We start from the raw sequence: 18697 nt of genomic DNA, 5'->3' as shown, positions 1-18697 counted from the left end.
CATTCATCCCTCCACAGCTCCAACTTTAGTGCTCTTACTTATCTCATTGTCATTCCCTTTCACCATTATCCCTTTATTTAGATAGGGATGAATTTGCCGGTGAATAAATGATCTTCCAGGAGGTGGCCAATTAAAAGTGTACCTCCCGGATTCTTGCTCAAATAGGGATGGCAGAGGGGTCACACTGGCAGGATACTCAAGCTGGTGGGCAAACAGCACCCCCACTGGTAGAGTTCGCTGCTGCAACTGTAATTGACAGATCACAAGGAGACAGATTTCTAAAATTGTTCAAGTGCAGTGACAATGCCAGGTGATCAATGTGAATGGGGAACCCCTCCACAGAATGGCCTACGACTGGGGAATTGAGACCCAACGTTCTGTACATGTCCAGGAGTCTTCCTCTGGAGAATTGATGGTCTCCAAACACAGCGAGGATGGGGTGGGGGGGCGAGGATGCCAATGGAGACACTGCTTCAGCCAGAACATTTTGTCCCTAATGGAACATGGCCCCTAAATACCGCGTTGGAGCCAATGTTCTTCCTCCCCGCCCCGGGAAGAGCTATGGAGACAGGAGTGAATCAGGCAGTTATCCCAATGCTGCCAGCAACCACCGCAGCACCCCCCACCCCCTACCCCATCCCTCCACACACACCCCTGACCTCCATACTGTGATGTTCTCTGATTTCTGAATGAGGCAAGCTTGGAAGTGTGGTATCTCACAAAGAACATCAAGCAATGTATTGAACAAAGCTAATTTATTTACACTACGACTAAATAGATTCGACTTGCTTATTAAAGATAACAGATTGACTAAAACTATGAGTCTAACTACAGAGTTCCTGATAACACGCCTATTCACTGTCTCGCCTTACAACCTTCTCCCCGAATCAAACATATCACTTGACCCATGAGTATGCTTTTGATCGGCATCTAGTGGTTGGATGTAGTTACAGTAAATTGCTAACTCTTCCCTCTTCCCCCCCCCCCCCCCCCATCTAATTGGGTGAATTTGTCCTCTCAGGTTCAAAATTTGCCCGCCGCCTCCATGTGTACAGATCATGGGTGAATGACGCCAATGAATATCTGCCCAAATTTCCACCATAGGCACTCTCAGCAGGGAAGTGGTGTGGGAGCACAAATAGATAAAATTACTCCTCAATTACCAATTTGTCTCTATGACAGCTATCTGACAATTTTCAGTGTGGTGTTGCTTTGTAGTAGTCATCACAACTCAAAAATAAAGACACCCTTCAGTGAAACCATCTCACATCACTTCACTTCAGCGGAGCCCAATTTAAAAATAGTTAGAGGGTTCATGGAACCCCTCAGGTAGTTTGTAATCTAAGCAGAGAATATTTAAATATCTTGATAATGTGGAGGTTTGTGGCCACTTACCACCCACTCACCATAATCCTTAATATTACTGTTCAAAAATCTATCTATCTTTGCCTTAAAAACATCCAACAAGGTAGCCTCAACTGCTTCACTGGGCAGGGAATTCCACACATTTACAGCCCTTTAGGTGAATAAGTTTCTCCTCAATTCAGTTCTTAATCTGTTCCTCCTTATTTTGAGGCTATGTCCCCTAGTTCTAGTTTCACCTGCCAGTTGAAACAACCTCCCTACTTCTATCTTAGCTATTCCCTTCATAATTCTATATGTTTCTACCATATCCCCGCCTCATTCGGCATGGCAGAACAGTGGTTAGCATCCTTGGAATTGCCACCAGTATCAGACACCATGGGGGGGGGGTAGGGATTTTGCATTCCCGTTTTCGGGAACAGGATTGGTGGCGGGAGCGGGAGATCCTGCAGGAATCCCAAAGCATGACTTATGCCAGTGGGATTTCCTGTTCCAATAGGCCCGCCCCCTCCAATGACATAACAGGAATCCCAACATTGAAAGTCAGATCCTTATTTGAATACATTCAAATGTGATTATCAGGCCTTTCTGCCTGATAGTTCCACCCTCCCCACCATTCGAATGTCCATTCATATTGGTGTGAGGGCACACCGATGTGAATCACGGCAGGTTCTCCATAACGTGCACTTGGCAAGCAGCACCTATCGGAGGCGCACAGGTGAGTGCATCCCAAAGAGGGGGAAAGGGTCATGCCCAGGCAGTACCCTGACATTACTCCAGCACTGCTCCTGGCACATCCCCCGGCATTATCCCTTTGTCGCTTTTTCGCCATTTTGTCCGCCTGCTGCGCCACTTTGCATTTTCTTTTTGAGAAAATTCCACCCCTCATCTCTTTCTATTTCTTAATACAGTCCATCCTTGGAAGCTGACGTCTACTAACTTCTCTACACCCTCGCATTATGACAAGAGAATCTAGGCACTTTCTCACCTGGTCCCACAGGTTTTTCTTCTTTATTTCTTTCCCAGGCAGGACCAGCTAATCAAACAAAATCAACAATCCAGCTGTTGAATAACTATTTCCAAATAACATGGCTTCATACTATATTATCCTGCTTCTCAAGTGAAAGGTTAAAATTCATACAGCTACGGTGTGTTCAGGAGGCCTCGGTGCAGTGGGTAACATCTCTGCCTCTGAGGCAGAAGCCCCGTGTTTAAATCCCACTCCAGGACATGATGGTCAAGGAAAGTACATTCATAATGCAGCCAAACAGGTTGACCATCAACCTGAGAATCCTTCCGACAAGCCTCCATTTGCAGGAAGTAAGAGAAGGTGAGATTCCTGGTCAGCCATATGATGGAAAGAAAGTTGGACCGTCTGCCATCACTATCCATAGCTCCAGTCTGCAACATGTATGTAAATGTGCATGTTGCCGCAGCAACTCGGACTCCCTTAGTGATCCCTAACACCACCACCACAATATGTTTGGTAAGCCTATAATATTAAAGGAACAAGGCACAGCAGTATTAAACTAGTAAGTTCCTTTTGAGAATTAATCCGGCTGTTGCATTCCTGTTGCTACCCTCATTAACTTCTGCTGTGTATTCATCCAAAGATATTAACCATTGGTTTGCACTTTGAGACCTTGCCCTGAGCATACGCCAAGCAATATGAACAAGGTACTGAAGCAATACAATTTGAATGCTGGAAATATGAAATAAATATAGAAAATGCTGGAGATATTTAGCAGTACTGGTAAATATGTTAAGAGGGAAGTGACCAATGTTGAGGGTTGATGACCCTGCATCAGATGATCTGATGTATTTTCCATTATTATTTATTGGACAAGCTGTTTCCAGTTACAAATCAGCACTGTAGCTATTGACCTATTACTTGCAACTGCAGTAAAGCCACAGCCTTCATTGTGCCTTTTCATGCAAACCTGATTGTAAACATTTTGAATCACGTTTTTAAAAAAAAATTTGGAGTACCCATTTAATTTTTTCCAATTAAGGGGCAATTCATCTCCCCTGCACATCTTTGGGCTGTGGGGGCAAAACCCACAGAGAACATGCAAACATCACACGGCCAGTGACCCAGAGCCAGGATCAAACCTGGGACCTTAGCGCTGTGAGGTAGCAGGGCTAACCCACTGCGCCACCATGCTGCCCTACTTTGAATCACTTTAATCGGTTGCACATAACACAACTCTAATCTATGATAACCTTACTTTCATCGATACCAGTGAGAATCCATAATATTAAAGTTCTGACTTGATGGTTATTAGATACTTAAGACAGCCAGCAAATTTGGGCCCACATGGCATGAGTGCATCATCAAATTATGTCAATACCTGTTACTTTAAGTTGAATATTTTATTCTCCTGATTGGCAACATAGATGAATAACTATCTTTGCCATAAAATGTAATTTTTGTCAATGTCTGAAACACAAAAATCAATGTTTTCGCGACACTTCACAGTAAATATCAAAGACTCATTTTCTGGTCAAGAGAATTGCCCTGCGTTTGGTTAATAAATATAACTTTATCCTCAACAAACTTTGATATGTTGTACTCAGTACTTCACCTAAGTCATTAATATAGACAATAAATAATGAGGCCCAAGCACTGATGTTAGTTTGGAACTAACTCTGTTAGTTGCAGCCTGCTAACCCCAAAATGTCCCAAACCTCTACTATTTTGTTTTCTGTCCATTAATTTAGCCCCAGTCCATTCCAATATATTTCCCACAACACAATTATTTCTAACTCTGTGTAATAATCCTACCCTCATGGCCGCTCCTCACTGAATAGTCAATGTGACATCATATTGGCGAGGTTTACAATAGCTATTTGAAGCCGTGAATCAGTCACAGGTAAGATTAGCCCCCCGGGGGGGGGGGGGGGGGGGGGGGGGGGGGGGGGGGAGAGTCACCGTGACAACCTGGCAGTGCTAATCTGTGCCAGGGTGCAATGTCAGGGGCAGTGCCAATGGGAAATGCTGGCGTGGATCCTCTTGGGAGCCACATGTTGACTATACCTCCATGCTGGCGCCATTGATTCAGTTCTGATCAGGGCGCTCTTTTAAGATGGTGCCCCAATCCTTTTGAGCCAGCCTTGCCGGCTCTATCAGGCCCTGCCCTGCCAGACTGGCAGCTCAAGATCTGGAGGGAAAACTGGAGAGGGGTTCTCTGTTCCTGACACTTAGCGGTGACGCTGGGGCAGGATTTGTGGATTTCCACGACAGCAAAACTGGCCCCGCACCTGGACCGATTCAGTAACTGTTAATGGGCTAGCACCGGCACCACGTGGAACACAATCGATTCCAATGAGAAACGGTGCCGGCTTTGCCGGTTTCACAATTGACAATCTGGAGGCTGACAAGCTGCAGCCACATATACACTCTACACTCCCCACACACACCATCCCAGCCAACAAGATGGCAGCAAAGAGAGCAGCACCACGATTTACAGACGTCGAGCTGCCATGGAGATCGAGGCGGGCAACCATACACCCCGGCCCGGGAAGGAAGCTACCAGACAGCGCCATTCGCCATGCCTGGGCCCAGGTGGCAGAGGCGGTCAGTGTCGTGGGCAATACCATCCGGACCAGCCTGCAGTTCAGGAAGAAACTGCACAACCTTCTCAGGGCGGCCAGGGTGAGTTGGCAACACTGTGCCCCGGGCAGTAAACCCCGTCCCACACACTCACGACCTCATCCCCACCCGGCACCCGGAAGGCAGCCAAACCCCCACCCTGCACCACATGTCGGCACCCATACCAACCACCATGGCAGGATGCCCTAGCAACTGAAGCCACCAGCTACCCACCCCACGAACTGCAGGCTTTGGTCTGTCTAATATTGTCGTTTTCTGTTCCCCCCCCCCCCCCCCCCCCCCCCCCCCCCCCCCCACCCCCGGAGAAAACTGCCCATAACCACTGGGAGCAGGGGAGACTGGAGGGGGACAACGGGACCAGCGGCCCCTCACCGTGTCTGAGCAGAGGTCCCTGGACATGGTCGCTGGGCCCAAAGGTACGGAAGTCGCTGGGGTGGAGGTCAGCCCCAGGCGAGTAAGTGAGGTCCCGCTGAGTTGTGGTTTGCCTTGACACATGTGTCAATCCCCCCACCACCACCCTCACCAACACTTTCGCCACCATCCTCACCACGAACCCCACACCAACCTCACCCTCACCCCCACGCTCATCCCCACATCACCCTCACCCTCAACCCCACCCTAACCCTCAACCCCACCCTCACCCTTACCACCACCCTCACCACCATCCTCACCACCCCCCACCATCACCCTCACCATCCTCCCATCCTCAGCATCCCCCACGCCACCCTCACCTCACCCCTACCCTCACCCCCCAGACCACCCCTACTCCCCACCCCCCCCTCCCCCCGGCCCGCAGTCTAATCATACATCTTGTCTTGTGCCTTGCAGGACCTGCTGGTGTTAGGGCAAGTCCATCTGGTGTCCCCAGCCCCAGATGAGCCAAGCAGCAACAAGGCGAGCAGCCCAGGTGGCATCCCTTTTCCTGAGACCTAGGACAGCCTGGAGCTCGAGTCCGATGGTGATACAGATTTCCCGTTACAGCTGTCTCCAACACCCTCCCCATCCCAGAGACATTCAGCTTGGTCGGGCACTTTAGTGAAGAGGCTCCTGGGAAACGCTCTGGTGCTCACCACACAGCTGATCAGGTACATCAGGTAGAGGTAAGAACTCCTGAGGGGGCGAACAATCACAGGGCAAGCTGAAGGTGGAACTGCAGTAACAGTGCCGGGGACTACATGAGGGGCGGTCAGCGAGCATCCAACACCTGCCGGTGCAATTTGAGAACTGCAACCATGTGCAGGAGCAGTAGGTGGTGCCGACAATACGTGCCACGCAGGCCAACACCGCACAGGTGGCGACCGCCTTGGAGGCATTGGGAGCCAGGGTTTTTACCTTGGATCAACATGTCCAATGCCTGGGCCATTCTGTGCAGATGCTGGTCGAGGCCCAGGACAGAGTTGCTGACTGACAGGCAGCCATGTGGCAAAGGCACCTGGAAACAGGGGCCATATATGAGAACGGCAGCGGAATTGCCCAGGCACTAGCCGATGTGGGGCAGACACAGAGGGAGTGGGGCAGTCCCAGAGGGAGATGGCGCAGTCACAGGCTGATGTGGCACAGACAAAGGAGGTGGTGGCACAGTCACAGCGTGATGTGACACAAACCCAGATGGCGATGGTCCATTCCCTGTGCTCCAGGGCTGCGAGCATGCAGACCCTGCTGAAGACCAGAGCGTGCCTCCAGGACTGGCAGCAGCAGGTAGTGAGGGAGCCTCAGGGGTTAGCTCGACTTGCAAACCATCCCATGGTGTAGCGCGGGGGTCATCGGACACCCTAAGGGAGGTGACTCCCAAAGCGGAGGTGCCAGAACACCGCAGTACCTTAGACTCCCCCACCGCTCCTGTCCCTGGTGCATCTGGTGGGCAGCAGACAGAACAGGGCAGCACCACACCACCTGGGACACCCGGGTAGCAGCTGGGCCCAGATCGCAGAATCACAGCAGGCTGCCTCCACTCCTTATGTACCATATGGGTATCCACCTAGACGTAAGGTCATGACGTTAGACACCAGTTAGGTTGGCAGGAACGCAGGGCACAATTTAGTGATAGGGACTAGGGCACGCATCTGTAAATATTTGTGCACATTAAACACCTGTTACCACAATTACAACCTGCCTCATTGTTTTGTCAGATGGATGTGAGGGGTGGGCTGGTCTGTGCCAGAGAGGGGTCATGGGGGGAGCGGCGGATGGGCGGACATTGTGGGTGGGCAGGGCTCCATACCCCCTTCCCTGACCGTCCCAACTACGGTCACCCCAGGGATCCGATGGGACCGTGTGATGGAATGGCCAGATTGTACACAGGGATTACCAAGGTGGACGGTGGAAAGTGCTATTGTGGGTTGGCTGCAGTCAGATGTTGTCAAACAGTGTGGAGATGCAGAGCTCATCGCAGAATGGGTTGTCCATCCCATGAACCAGACCCGGTGTTACTTCCTTCCCAGGGGCCTCACCCTGCTGTGCGACAGGTATGTATCACAAAGGAGGTTGCATAAGGTGGGAGGGGTGTGTGGAGGTGGGATGCGGTGTCCATACCCCTGGCCAGTCCCCCCCCCCCCCACACTCCCCCCCCCCCCCACCCCTCTGTTGGTGAACCTGAAGATGATCTCAGCGTCCCATGTGCATTGACCCTGTCGCAAATGTTGTGTGGCCTCCCATGCCTGCTCAGGCCCCATGGCCTGCCCATACTCGCCCTTCCCCATATCCTCCTCATTGGAGGAGGACTGGCCTTCATCCTTCTCCTCCAGCACTTCGCCCCTCTGCTGCGTGATGTTGTGGAGGATGCAGCAGGCTGCCATGATGCGGGCGGACCCTCTGAGCACCATACTGGGGGGGCTCCTCCAGAGCGGTCCTGGCACCAGAACTGCATCTTCAGGAGGCTACCACGAAGCACCGTTCGATCATGCCCAGAGCTTCAGGGTGACCGTCACTTTAACAGCCACCGGGAGCGGTGTCCTCCCGCATTCCCCCGCGATGCCATGTGCGCCATGATCTGACAAATATGTTCCACTGCCCCCTGCTCAGCCGGAGTCTTTGACGCATGCCCGGTCCAGCAGGTCCTCGAATGACAGGCGCTGCCGGTACACCCGAGGCCTCATGTGGCACCTGCTTGGTACCTCCTCCTCCTCAACCTTATGGGCAGCCACCTCTCCATCTGGGCAACTGCCTCCTGTTTCTCTGGGACATGCTCCACTGCTGCATCCACTGCTGCATGCTTCTCCCTCCTCGAGCAGCACCAGCTCGTACAGCCGCAGTGCATCCCCAGGGCTACGGTGACTAGGGGGAAGGCCACCATTCAATTTGCAATGTTTTCAGGGGCTGAAAGGCCAACATATTAGCATGGTGCGTACCCCCGTGCCCAACCACATCCAACGGGCTACACAGTGACCAGGGGTGGCACTGCGGATCCTGCCTCCTCGTGTCCCTGCCCTTCCCATCTCCGCACCCTTGGCCCCATCAGTGCCCGGCATCATGGTGGCCTCTGGCACCCATCCCTCCTGCCAGGGGTACCGTCGGCTGGTGCTGCCCTTTCCGGCGGTACACTCCATAGCCCCCATCCAGCACCCCGAAGGGGTTGCAGTGGGTATTGCCCTATGTGGACTGCCTGATACCTCGCTGGTGGATGGTGGCCGGTTGGGTGGTGGGGGTGCAGAAAGATGGTTGCTTTGCAGGCTGCTGCAATGGCAGTCCATCCATAGGCACCGCCCCAGTCCGTTGGGGGGTTACCCCGGCCACACGGCCAGTTCCCCCGTCATCTCCCCCCCCCCCTCCCCCCCAACCCTGGCAGGGCCCCCCAACCCAGCCAGCCTGGTCAGTTTTAGGACCAGCAGCCCACAGTCGCTGCTCTCCATGTCCTACCTGCTCTCTGTCCCTCATCAGCCACGAGGCCGCTTTCACCACTTTTAAAAGCACAAGTGAACTTCGCCGTCGGGAGTTCGGCCCATGAGAGGCGGGGAACGAGGAGACCCCAGAGAGTACTGGGTAAGGCCCAGTAATGATATGCCAATGACGTTTACTCTATATGCATCCTAGAACACATTGGCACACTGTCGAGGTGACGGAGATTTGTGATTTGGAATCAAATCGGCGCCCATAAGGCCGGTGTCACTCTGCAGAACCGATTTTGGTGTCGGAAATGATTATCTGCCCAATCACATTTCCCGATTTTCTCATTGGTTGATGGAGAATCCCACCCCATCACTTTGCAGCTGGGAGATACACATCGGTTTTCAGTCTGAGCCTCACACTTTGAAAGTATATGGTGAGATTCCACCCTCGTGTTTTCCTCCCTTAGCTGTTGCTTAGCCCCATCTAAACTGACACTACTTGTTGATTATCTGAGCTAAGATCCTTTCTCTCTGCTGTCTTTCTCCCATCATGTATTATCAGAACTTCCTTTCCTCCTTTCCCATTTTGCTTCTAAAATTTATATTTCTTGGAATATTTAGTTCCCAACCTTGCTCACATTGCAAAGATGTCTCTCTAATGACTATTAGAACAAATGTATTAATTACTTTCTGCATTACTAATTCAATTAATTTGTGTGTTAATGCTTCATCCCTTTAGTTTTGGCATTTTTCGAATTCTCCCTGATTTTACCTTAGTCTTGAATGCCTATTTCCTTTCCTACTCTCCCTGTCCCTTCCTAAAGTCCAGTTTTAGATAGTTTTGACCATTTTCTCCTTATAACAGAAGTATGTATATTCCCTGCCATCATTCAATTTCAAGCAGTTGAAATAATGCAAATAAATTAGTTCAGAACTCGGAATAGTCAAGTTGCAAAACTACTTTACAAAACACCAAAATGTGTGAAGAGAAAAATTCACCCTCTCTGCAGTTACTTATAACACTGAATCTATCATTTGCATTAACTAACAAACTACTTCCCACCTGCTCCAATTATGAGACGCTTCCGAGGTGAGAAGATGTTATTGAGACGTTTCCACTGAAGCCTAACAATCTTGTTAAGTCTTTTGACTCAGTCGGAAAAGCTGTTCGGTAAAGGCCAACTTCTGGCAGTCCTTCTCTTGTAATCTCAACAACAACAATCTACATTTATATAATGCCTTTACCAAAACAAACATCACAGGATGCTTCACAGGAACATTAGAAAACTAAATTTGACACTGAGCCACATAAGGTGATATTAAGGCAATCTTAAAGGACAAAAATTAGTTAAAGAAGTCGAGAGAGTTTGGGAAGGGGAAAGAGGCAAGGGTCTCAAAAGGTACAGGTAATTTTTTTTTAATAGTCTTTATTAGTGTCACAAGTAGGCTTACATTAACACTGCAATGAAGTTACTGTGAAAATCCCCCAGTCGCAACATTCCGGCGCCTGTTCAGGTACAGAGGGAGAATTCAGAATGTCCAATTCACCTAACAGCACGCCTTTCGGGACTTGTGGGATGAAACCGGAGCACCCGGAGGAAACCCGTGCAGACACAGGGAGAACGGGCAGACTACACTCAGACAGTGACCCAAGCCGGGAATCGAGCCTGGGACGCTGGAGCTGTGAGGCAACAGTGCTAACCACTGTGCCACCTTGCCACCCATGTGCCGGTATATAAACCATTAGAAATAAGCATTGGGGTTCATTTCCGGAGCAATTGAGCTCAAAAGCAACAAATTATATCAAACTTGTGCAGAACCTTGTTGGATCCCACTTGGGGTACTGTGAATAGTTCTGGTCTCCATATTATGAAAAGGCGATAGTGGCACTTGATAAGTAGCAAGAAAAATTCACAAGGATGACACCAGAACTGAAATGATATGCTTACTGAAAAGGCTGAACAGGCTGGCTTCCTTCTTGCGGAAAAATAATTGACTGAGATGTGACCTGATAAAGGTATAAGGGTATTGGCAGGGTCGATGTGCAGAAGAATTTTCCACTAAAACGAGAGGTCATAAATATAAAATTGTCACTAATAATTTCAATTGGGAATTCAGGAAATCAAGAGAGATAAAGAATGTTACATACTGTTGCAAGAAATAGTTGAGGTGTATAGCTTGGATGCACTTATGGGGAGGCGAAGTGTGTACATGAAGGAGAAAGGAATAAACAGACATGTTAATAAGATTGGATACAATGAGGTCGGAGGAGGCTCATGTGGAGGATGAACATCGTTGCAGAGCAATTGGGCTAAATGGCCTTTTTCTGTGAGGAGTTTCTACGTAAAAATAGAAAATGCTGGGGGGAAAAGAACTAAATGCAGGTGCCACCTGTGCAGGTAGAAACATTATTAATGTTTAAAGTAAATCGCTTTTCACCGAACTGAAAAATTATCTTGAAATGTTAACTCTTTTTGTCTTCACAAAAGCTGCTTGTCTCGCTGAGTATTTTCCAGATTTCTGTGTTTTTATTTTAGATTTCTAGCCTCTGTATCATTCTGCTTTTTCTACAATCGCTTTCGATAAATTATGTGGTCTCAGTTCATCTGGGGTAAACTCAATGCCTGTGTCGTAAAAAAACACTGAATTAGATTCTAATTGTGCCTGAGGGAAATAATATTGGAGCTCACACTTCAAGGGCCCAAATTGTAATTTCCAAGTTCCTGGAATTCATTATTTTAAGTTCTCGTGAAACAAATCAATTAAACCAGCTGGATTCCTAATTGATTGTTTAAGTGCTAAACTTTCTCATACTTAGTTTGTATTTCAACAACCTTCGAATTATGCATTGTGAAGTAACGGATTTTCTACTACCCTGCTGTAAGTCAAATGGTTCTTCTAAATGAGCTCCACTGAATTCAACTGTTTTTTTCAGACTCAGCTCATTCATGCGATGGTCGACAACAAGACAGAACTACCACCTTAATTAGCCTCCAAACAGAGTAAGAAGAAGACCTGCAGGGGACCAAACATGTTAAAGCACCTCAATTATGATGGGAGAATGTCTTGGAGAGAAATTGGGTAAGCATCCCATGATTCGACAATTGCACAACACATAAAGGACAACCATCACGCACGGTCTGTGTCATTGTCAGCTTATGTACTGTGCCCAGGGAGATCATTATGGACAACAATCCACAATTTATGGGGAAGCCATTTCGCAATATGTGCAAGACGTTGAATATCAACCACTTTACTTTTCCTCATTACTCTAGATCTAACTGCCTAGATGAATGGATGATCTGCACAGTGAAGTGCCTAATTCTAAAATGTAGACGGATTAAACAAGATTGACACATTGCAACATCACATCTGGGAGAAATACCTTTGAGTAAGCTATTCTGTCACCAGCAGAGCTCATGTTTGGCAATTCATCTAATCTTCCCCATTCTTTTCTCTCATAGATTAGGAAGAAATTTAAGACTACAAGAGAAGATGACCAATGTGCACAATAAAAATGCTGAGACAGAATTGCTAAGTTTAGAGTAAGGACAGGTTTTCATCCAAAATCCCACAGAAATGTGACAAGCAGTGAAGGTGACAAGGATTTGATCAGAACCAAGATCCTATGAAATCATTACATGCAAAAGCACAACAGTGAGGCATGACACAGGATAGATTATATCTATTCCAGCTCCTCAACCACCATACAGTTCAATTGCATCTAAGACATGATCTCAAATGCAGCCAAGAATGACTTCCAAGAATGACAATTCCATGGATCATTCAAGAAACTCCAAACAAGGTCACTATCATAAGATCTGGGCAGACCAGATTAACCTTATGCTTTACAGATTCAGAGATTCATCTGTCCCATTGGGAGTTTTCTATAGGCCCCCCAATAGCAGATGTGGAGGAACAGATTGAGAAACAGATTTTGGAAAGGTGCAGAAGTCACAGGGTAGTAGTCATGGGTGACTTCAACTTCCAAACATTGAGTGGAAACTCTTTAGATCAAATAGTTTGGATGGGGTAGTGTTTGTGCAGTGTGTCCAGGAAGCTTTTCTAACACAGTATGTAGATTGTCCGACCAGAGGGGAGGCCATATTGGATTTAGTACTTGGTAATGAACTAGGGCAGGTGATAGATTTGTTCGTGGGGGAGCATTTTGGAGGTAGTGACCACAATTCTGTGACTTTCACTTTAGTTATGGAGAGGGATAGGTGCGTGCAACAGGGCAAGCTTTATAATTGGGGGAAGGGTAAATACAATGCTGTCAGACAAGAATTGAAGTGTAGAAGTTGGGAACATAGGCTGTCAGGGAAGGACACAAGTGAAATGTGGAACTTGTTCAAGGAACAGGTACTGCGTGTCTTTGATATGTATGTCCCTGTCAGGCAGGGAAGAGATGGTCGAGTGAGGGAACCATGGTTGACAAGAGAGGTTGAATGTCTTGTTAAGAGGAAGAAGGAGACTTATGTAAGGCTGAAGAAACAAGGCTCAGACATGGCGCTGGAGGGATACAAGATAGCCAGGAGGGAACTGAAGAAAGGGATTAGGAGAGCTAAGAGAGGGCATGAAAAATCTTTGGCAGGTAGGATCAAGGAAAACCCCAAGGCCTTTTACACATATGTGAGAAATATGAGAATGACTAGAGCGAGGGGAGGTCCGATCAAGGACAGTAGCGGGAGATTGTGTATTGAGTCTGAAGAGATAGGAGAGGTCTTGAACGAGTACTTTTCTTCAGTATTTACAAACGAGAGGGGCCATATTGTTGGAGAGGACAGTGTGAAACAGACTGATAAGCTCGAGGAGATACTTGTCAGGAAGGAAGATGTGTTGCGCGTTTTGAAAAACTTGAGGATAGACAAGTCCCCAGGGCCTGACGGGATATATCCAAGGATTCTATGGGAAGCAAGAAATGAAATTGCAGACCGTTGGCAATGATATTTTCGTCCTCGCTGTCAACAGGGGTGGTACCAGAGGATTGGAGAGTGGCGAATGTCGTGCCCCTGTTTAAAAAAGGGAATAGGGATAACTCTGGGAATTACAGGCCCGTTAGTCTTACTTCGGTGGTAGGCAAAGTAATGGAAAGGGTACTGAGGGATAGGATTTCTGAGCATCTGGAAAGGAACTGCTTGATTAGGGATAGTCAGCACGGATTTGTGAGGGGTAGGTCTTGCCTTACAAGTCTTATTGACTTCTTTGAGGAGGTGACCAAGTATGTGGATGAAGGTAAAGCAGTGGATGTAGTGTACATGGATTTTAGTAAGGCATTTGATAAGGTTCCCCATTGTAGGCTTGTGCAGAAAGTAAGGAGGCATGGGATAGTGGGAAATTTGGCCAGTTGGATAACAAACTGGCTAACCGATAGAAGACAGAGAGTGGTGGTGGATGGCAAATATTCAACCTGGAGCCCAGTTATCAGTGGTGTACCGCAGGGATCAGTTCTGGGTCCTCTGCTGTTTGTGATTTTCATTAACGACTTGGATGAGGGAGTTGAAGGGTGGGTCAGTAAATTTGCAGATGATACGAAGATTGGTGGAGTTGTGGATAGTGAGGAGGGCTGTTGTCGGCTTCAAAGAGACATAGATAGAATGCAGCGCTGGGCTGAGAAGTGGCAGATGGAGTTTAACCCTGACAAGTGTGAGGTTGTCCATTTTGGAAGGAGAAATATAAATGCGGAATACAGGGTTAACGGTAGGGTTCTTGGCAATGTGGAGGAGCAAAGAGATCTTGGGGTCTATGTTCATAGATCTTTGAAAGTTGCCACTCAAGTGGATAGAGCTGTGAAGAAGGCCTATGGTATGCTAGCGTTCATTAGCAGAGGGATTGAATTTAAGAGCCGTGAGGTGATGATGCAGCTGTACAAAACCTTGGTCAGGCCACATTTGGAGTACTGTGTGCAGTTCTGGTCGCCTCATTTTAGGAAGGATGTGGAAGCTTTGGAAAAGGTGCAAAGGAGATTTACCAGGATGTTGCCTGGAATGGAGAGTAGGTCATACGAGGAAAGGTTGAGGGTGCTAGGCCTTTTCTCATTAGAACGGAGAAGGATGAGGGGCGACTTGATAGAGGTTTATAAGATGATTAGGGGAATAGATAGAGTAGACAGTCAGAGACTTTTTCCCCGGGTGGAACACACCATTACAAGAGGACATAAATTTAAGATAAATGGTGGAAGATATAGAGGGGATGTCAGAGGTAGGTTCTTTACCCAGAGAGTAGTGGGGGCATGGAATACACTGCCTGTGGAAGTAGTTGAGTCGGAAACGTTAGGGACCTTCAAGCGGCTATTGGATAGGTACATGGATTAGGGTAGAATAATGGAGTGTAGGTTAACTTCTTAAGGGCAGCACGGTAGCATTGTGGATAGCACAATTGCTTCACAGCTCCAGGGTCCCAAGTTCGATTTCGACTTGGGTCACTGTCTGTGTGGAGTCTGCACATCCTCCCCGTGACTGCGTGTGTTTCCTCCGGGTACTCCGGTTTCCTCCTACAGTCCAAAGATGTGCAGGTTGGGTTGATTGGCCATGAAAAATTGTCCAAAATTCTTTGATTAACCTGGGACAAAAGTTCGGCGCAACATCGCGGGCCGAAGGGCCTGTTCTGTGCTGTATTTCTCTATCTATCTATCTATTCACTTGTGAAATGTTAACTAAACATGAACATGGATTGTAAATAGTCATACTTTTTGGAATGGGGGATTTTGTAATATGCCTTTGAGGGATATCAGCATGGTATCACTAGATGGACATTTGATTGAGCCTTGCTTTCACTTTTGTTTTGAGAAGAGCACACACAGAGCTCTGAAGTCTTTAAAGTTTATACCTATGTATAACTGCTGTCATGTGCCTTATGTCTTCTACAATAAATGAGCTCAAGACATTATATCATTACAATAGAACAGGTGGAGTAGGTTCGAGGTGCGGAATTGCTGTCTCCTGCTTCTATTTCTTACATTCCTACTTCTTACTTGAATTTCTCAAGGAGAATTACCAAAGCTGCCTGGCTCCAATATAATGACACATTGGACTGGATAGTTCAGTAAAATCAATGGTGCGTCAAACGCCTCAAATTGAACTTCAATTTCCAAGGCCAATAAGACTGAGGAAATTAATGTGGTTAATATCAGCAGAGAAAAACAATGGAAGAACGGACATCACGTGACAATTGGCAGGCAGGAATGCTCCCTTCCAGTCGGGGAACGCTTCAGCAGTCAAGAGCATTCAGCCTCTGATCTCCAGGTAAGTGTTCTCCAAGATGGCCTTCAGGACGTGTGACAACGCAAAATTGCCGAGCAGAAACTTATAGCCAAGTTCCGCACACATGAGTACAGCCTCAACCAGGACCTTGGATTCATGTCGCATTACATCCACCCCCCACCATCTGGCCTGGGCTTGAGACAATTCACACCTCTTTAACCTGGGGTTACCCCATCTCTGGATCTGTAACGACTTAATTACCTGCAAATGCTCTCATTCAAAACATTGGCTTGCATCTTTGACTTTGTCTATATATATGTTTCTGGAACAAACCTCTTCATTCACCTGAGGAAGGAGCAGTGCTTCGAAAGCTAGTGATTTGAAACAAACCTGGTGGACTTTAACCTGGTGTTCTTACTGAGCAGAGAAAAAGTACTGGAGAAAGCCAATGGACTAAAACCTGGAAAATCTCCTGGATGTGATGGTCCAAATTCTAGGGTTCTAAATTAATACTTGTTATGATGGTTAATGCATTGGCTATAACTTTCTTAAATTCCCTACAGCTTTTTGAGGTAGTAAGGAAACCAGTAGATGTCAGATTTCCAAAAGGTATTTGATAAGATGCAACACAAGGTAAGGACTCACAGAGGTGGGATGATATATTAGCAAGGATGGATGATTGGTTTACCTGGAAGAAGCAAGAAATAGGGATAAATGGGGCACTTTCAAGTTGGCAGACTATACCTGGTAGAGTACTGTAGATATCAATGTTGGCGCCTCAGCTATTTACTATCTTTATTAATGATTTAGATTTAGATAGTCATGTGTTTAAACTTTCTGGTGATATAAAGCTAAGTAGGAATGCAGGCTAGGAGGAGGACACAAAAAGGCTGCAAAGAGATTTAGACAGGTTAAATGTGTGGGCGATAAGGTGGAGATGGAGCACAATGTGGGAAAGTCTTAGGTTATTTACTTTGGTCATAAGAATAGGAAAACAGGGGCCGGGATTCTCCCCTATCAATCGGGGCGGGGGGTCCCGGCAGGATGGAGTGGCGTGAACCACTCCGGCGTCGGGCCCCCCCAAAGGTGCGGATTTCTCCACACCTTTAGGGGCCAAGCCCTAACCTTGAGGGGCTAGGCCTGCGCCGGAGTGGTTGGCGCCCTGCCGGCCAGCGGGAAAGGCCTTTGGCGCCACGCCAGCTGGGGCCGAAGGGACTTCGCCGGCCGGCGGAAGTCTGCGCATGCGCTGGAGCATTAGCAACTGCTGACGTAATCCCCGCGCATGCGCAGGGGACGGGGTCACTTCCGTGTCTGCCATCGTGAAGTCTATGGCGAACGCAGAAGGAAAAGAGTGCCCCCACGGCACAGGCCCGCCCGCCGATCGGTGGGCCCCGATCACGGCCAGGCCACCATGGGGGCACCCCCCAGGGTCACATCGCCCCGCGCTCCCCCCCCCCAGGACCCCGGAGCCCGCCCGCGCCGCCAGTCCCGCCGGTACGGTAGGTGGTTTGATTCCCGCCGGTAGGACCGGCATGACAGAGGCGGGACTTCGGCCCATTGCGGGCCGGTGAATCGCTGGGGGGGGGGGGGGGGGGGGGGGCGCCGACAGGCGCGACGCGATTCATGCAGGCTCCCGGCGTTTCTCCGACCCGGCGGGGGGTCGGAAAATCCCGCCCAGGATTTTTTTTTAAGTCAAGTTTCATGAATCTTGCAAATGTTGATGTTCTGAGAGACTTGGGCTTATTCGTATATAATATTTCCCGTTCACCAGTTCAGTAAATAACAACAGTTACATTTATTTACATATAACTACAATTCAGAGGCATTGATACCGAAACCCACACTTCAGAGGGTAAGCCCCCACCCTGGTCCCTGGTTGGTTACCCGGGTGACACGACCCTGACGGCCGATCACCCCAAAAAGGGGGCAAACACCACATCCCTCTCTCTCGAATTTCTTTTATACATCGATAATGATTTAGGTTTCGCAGTCCCTAATAAATGGAACATTAGACGCATGCAATCAGTCCATCATAAATGGAGTCTTTCGGGTGGTTTCCGATTTCTAGTGGAGCGGTGTAACTCCTCTGTTGAGGTTTCCTCCACTGGGGTGCTTTCTTCAGAAACCACTGTACCTGGACTCTCCTCAGGTATTGGTAACTCACCTTCATCCGTTTCCATGGGGATAACAGACTCGCCTGTCACAGGCTGGCTCGGTACTTCACTGCTTGGGTAGTCATCAACGTTTCCTGCTAGCAACATGGTTTTAGGTGGTCATGCTGGCTGCTGGAGCAACTCTTGTCCTCATAAATAATCGACATGCTTCCTTGTACATCCACTTCATAACACAAAGGTCCTGTTTTTGATACAACTCCTGGGAACCAAATGAAGCCACTTCCAAAATATCTGACATACAGGGTCACGACCACTGAAAATTACCGTGTTAATTTGATTAATCATGATTTTTGTTTGACTGCACTGACTGGTCTTCTATCCTCCCTAGCAAATTCGGAAATAGCAGGCTGAGTCTGGGTCTAAGATGCCGGATCATCAGCAACTCCTTTGGCAGCATTCCCATTGTAGAGTGCGGAGTACTTCAATAGCCAGAAGGAATCATGAGACTCTGGTATCCAGTGCCTCCCCTGACTGTTTGAAGGTTTGGACTGCTCGTTCAGCCAGTCCCTGGGATGTTGGGTG

At 48.2% G+C, this 18697-nt stretch overlaps 1 pseudogene; it reads right to left on the bottom strand.

The window, feature by feature from the left end:
- Positions 1–18262, bottom strand: part of LOC119963641 — a 61655-nt pseudogene extending 43393 nt beyond the window's left edge.
- Positions 18263–18697: the final 435 nt, after the last annotated feature.

This window comes from Scyliorhinus canicula, chromosome 3 (genome assembly GCF_902713615.1).
Source record: "Scyliorhinus canicula chromosome 3, sScyCan1.1, whole genome shotgun sequence".
Taxonomy (NCBI): Eukaryota; Metazoa; Chordata; class Chondrichthyes; order Carcharhiniformes; family Scyliorhinidae; genus Scyliorhinus; species Scyliorhinus canicula.
Note: the sequence above shows the minus strand (reverse complement) of the source record. Positions and strands in the feature narration are given on the sequence as shown.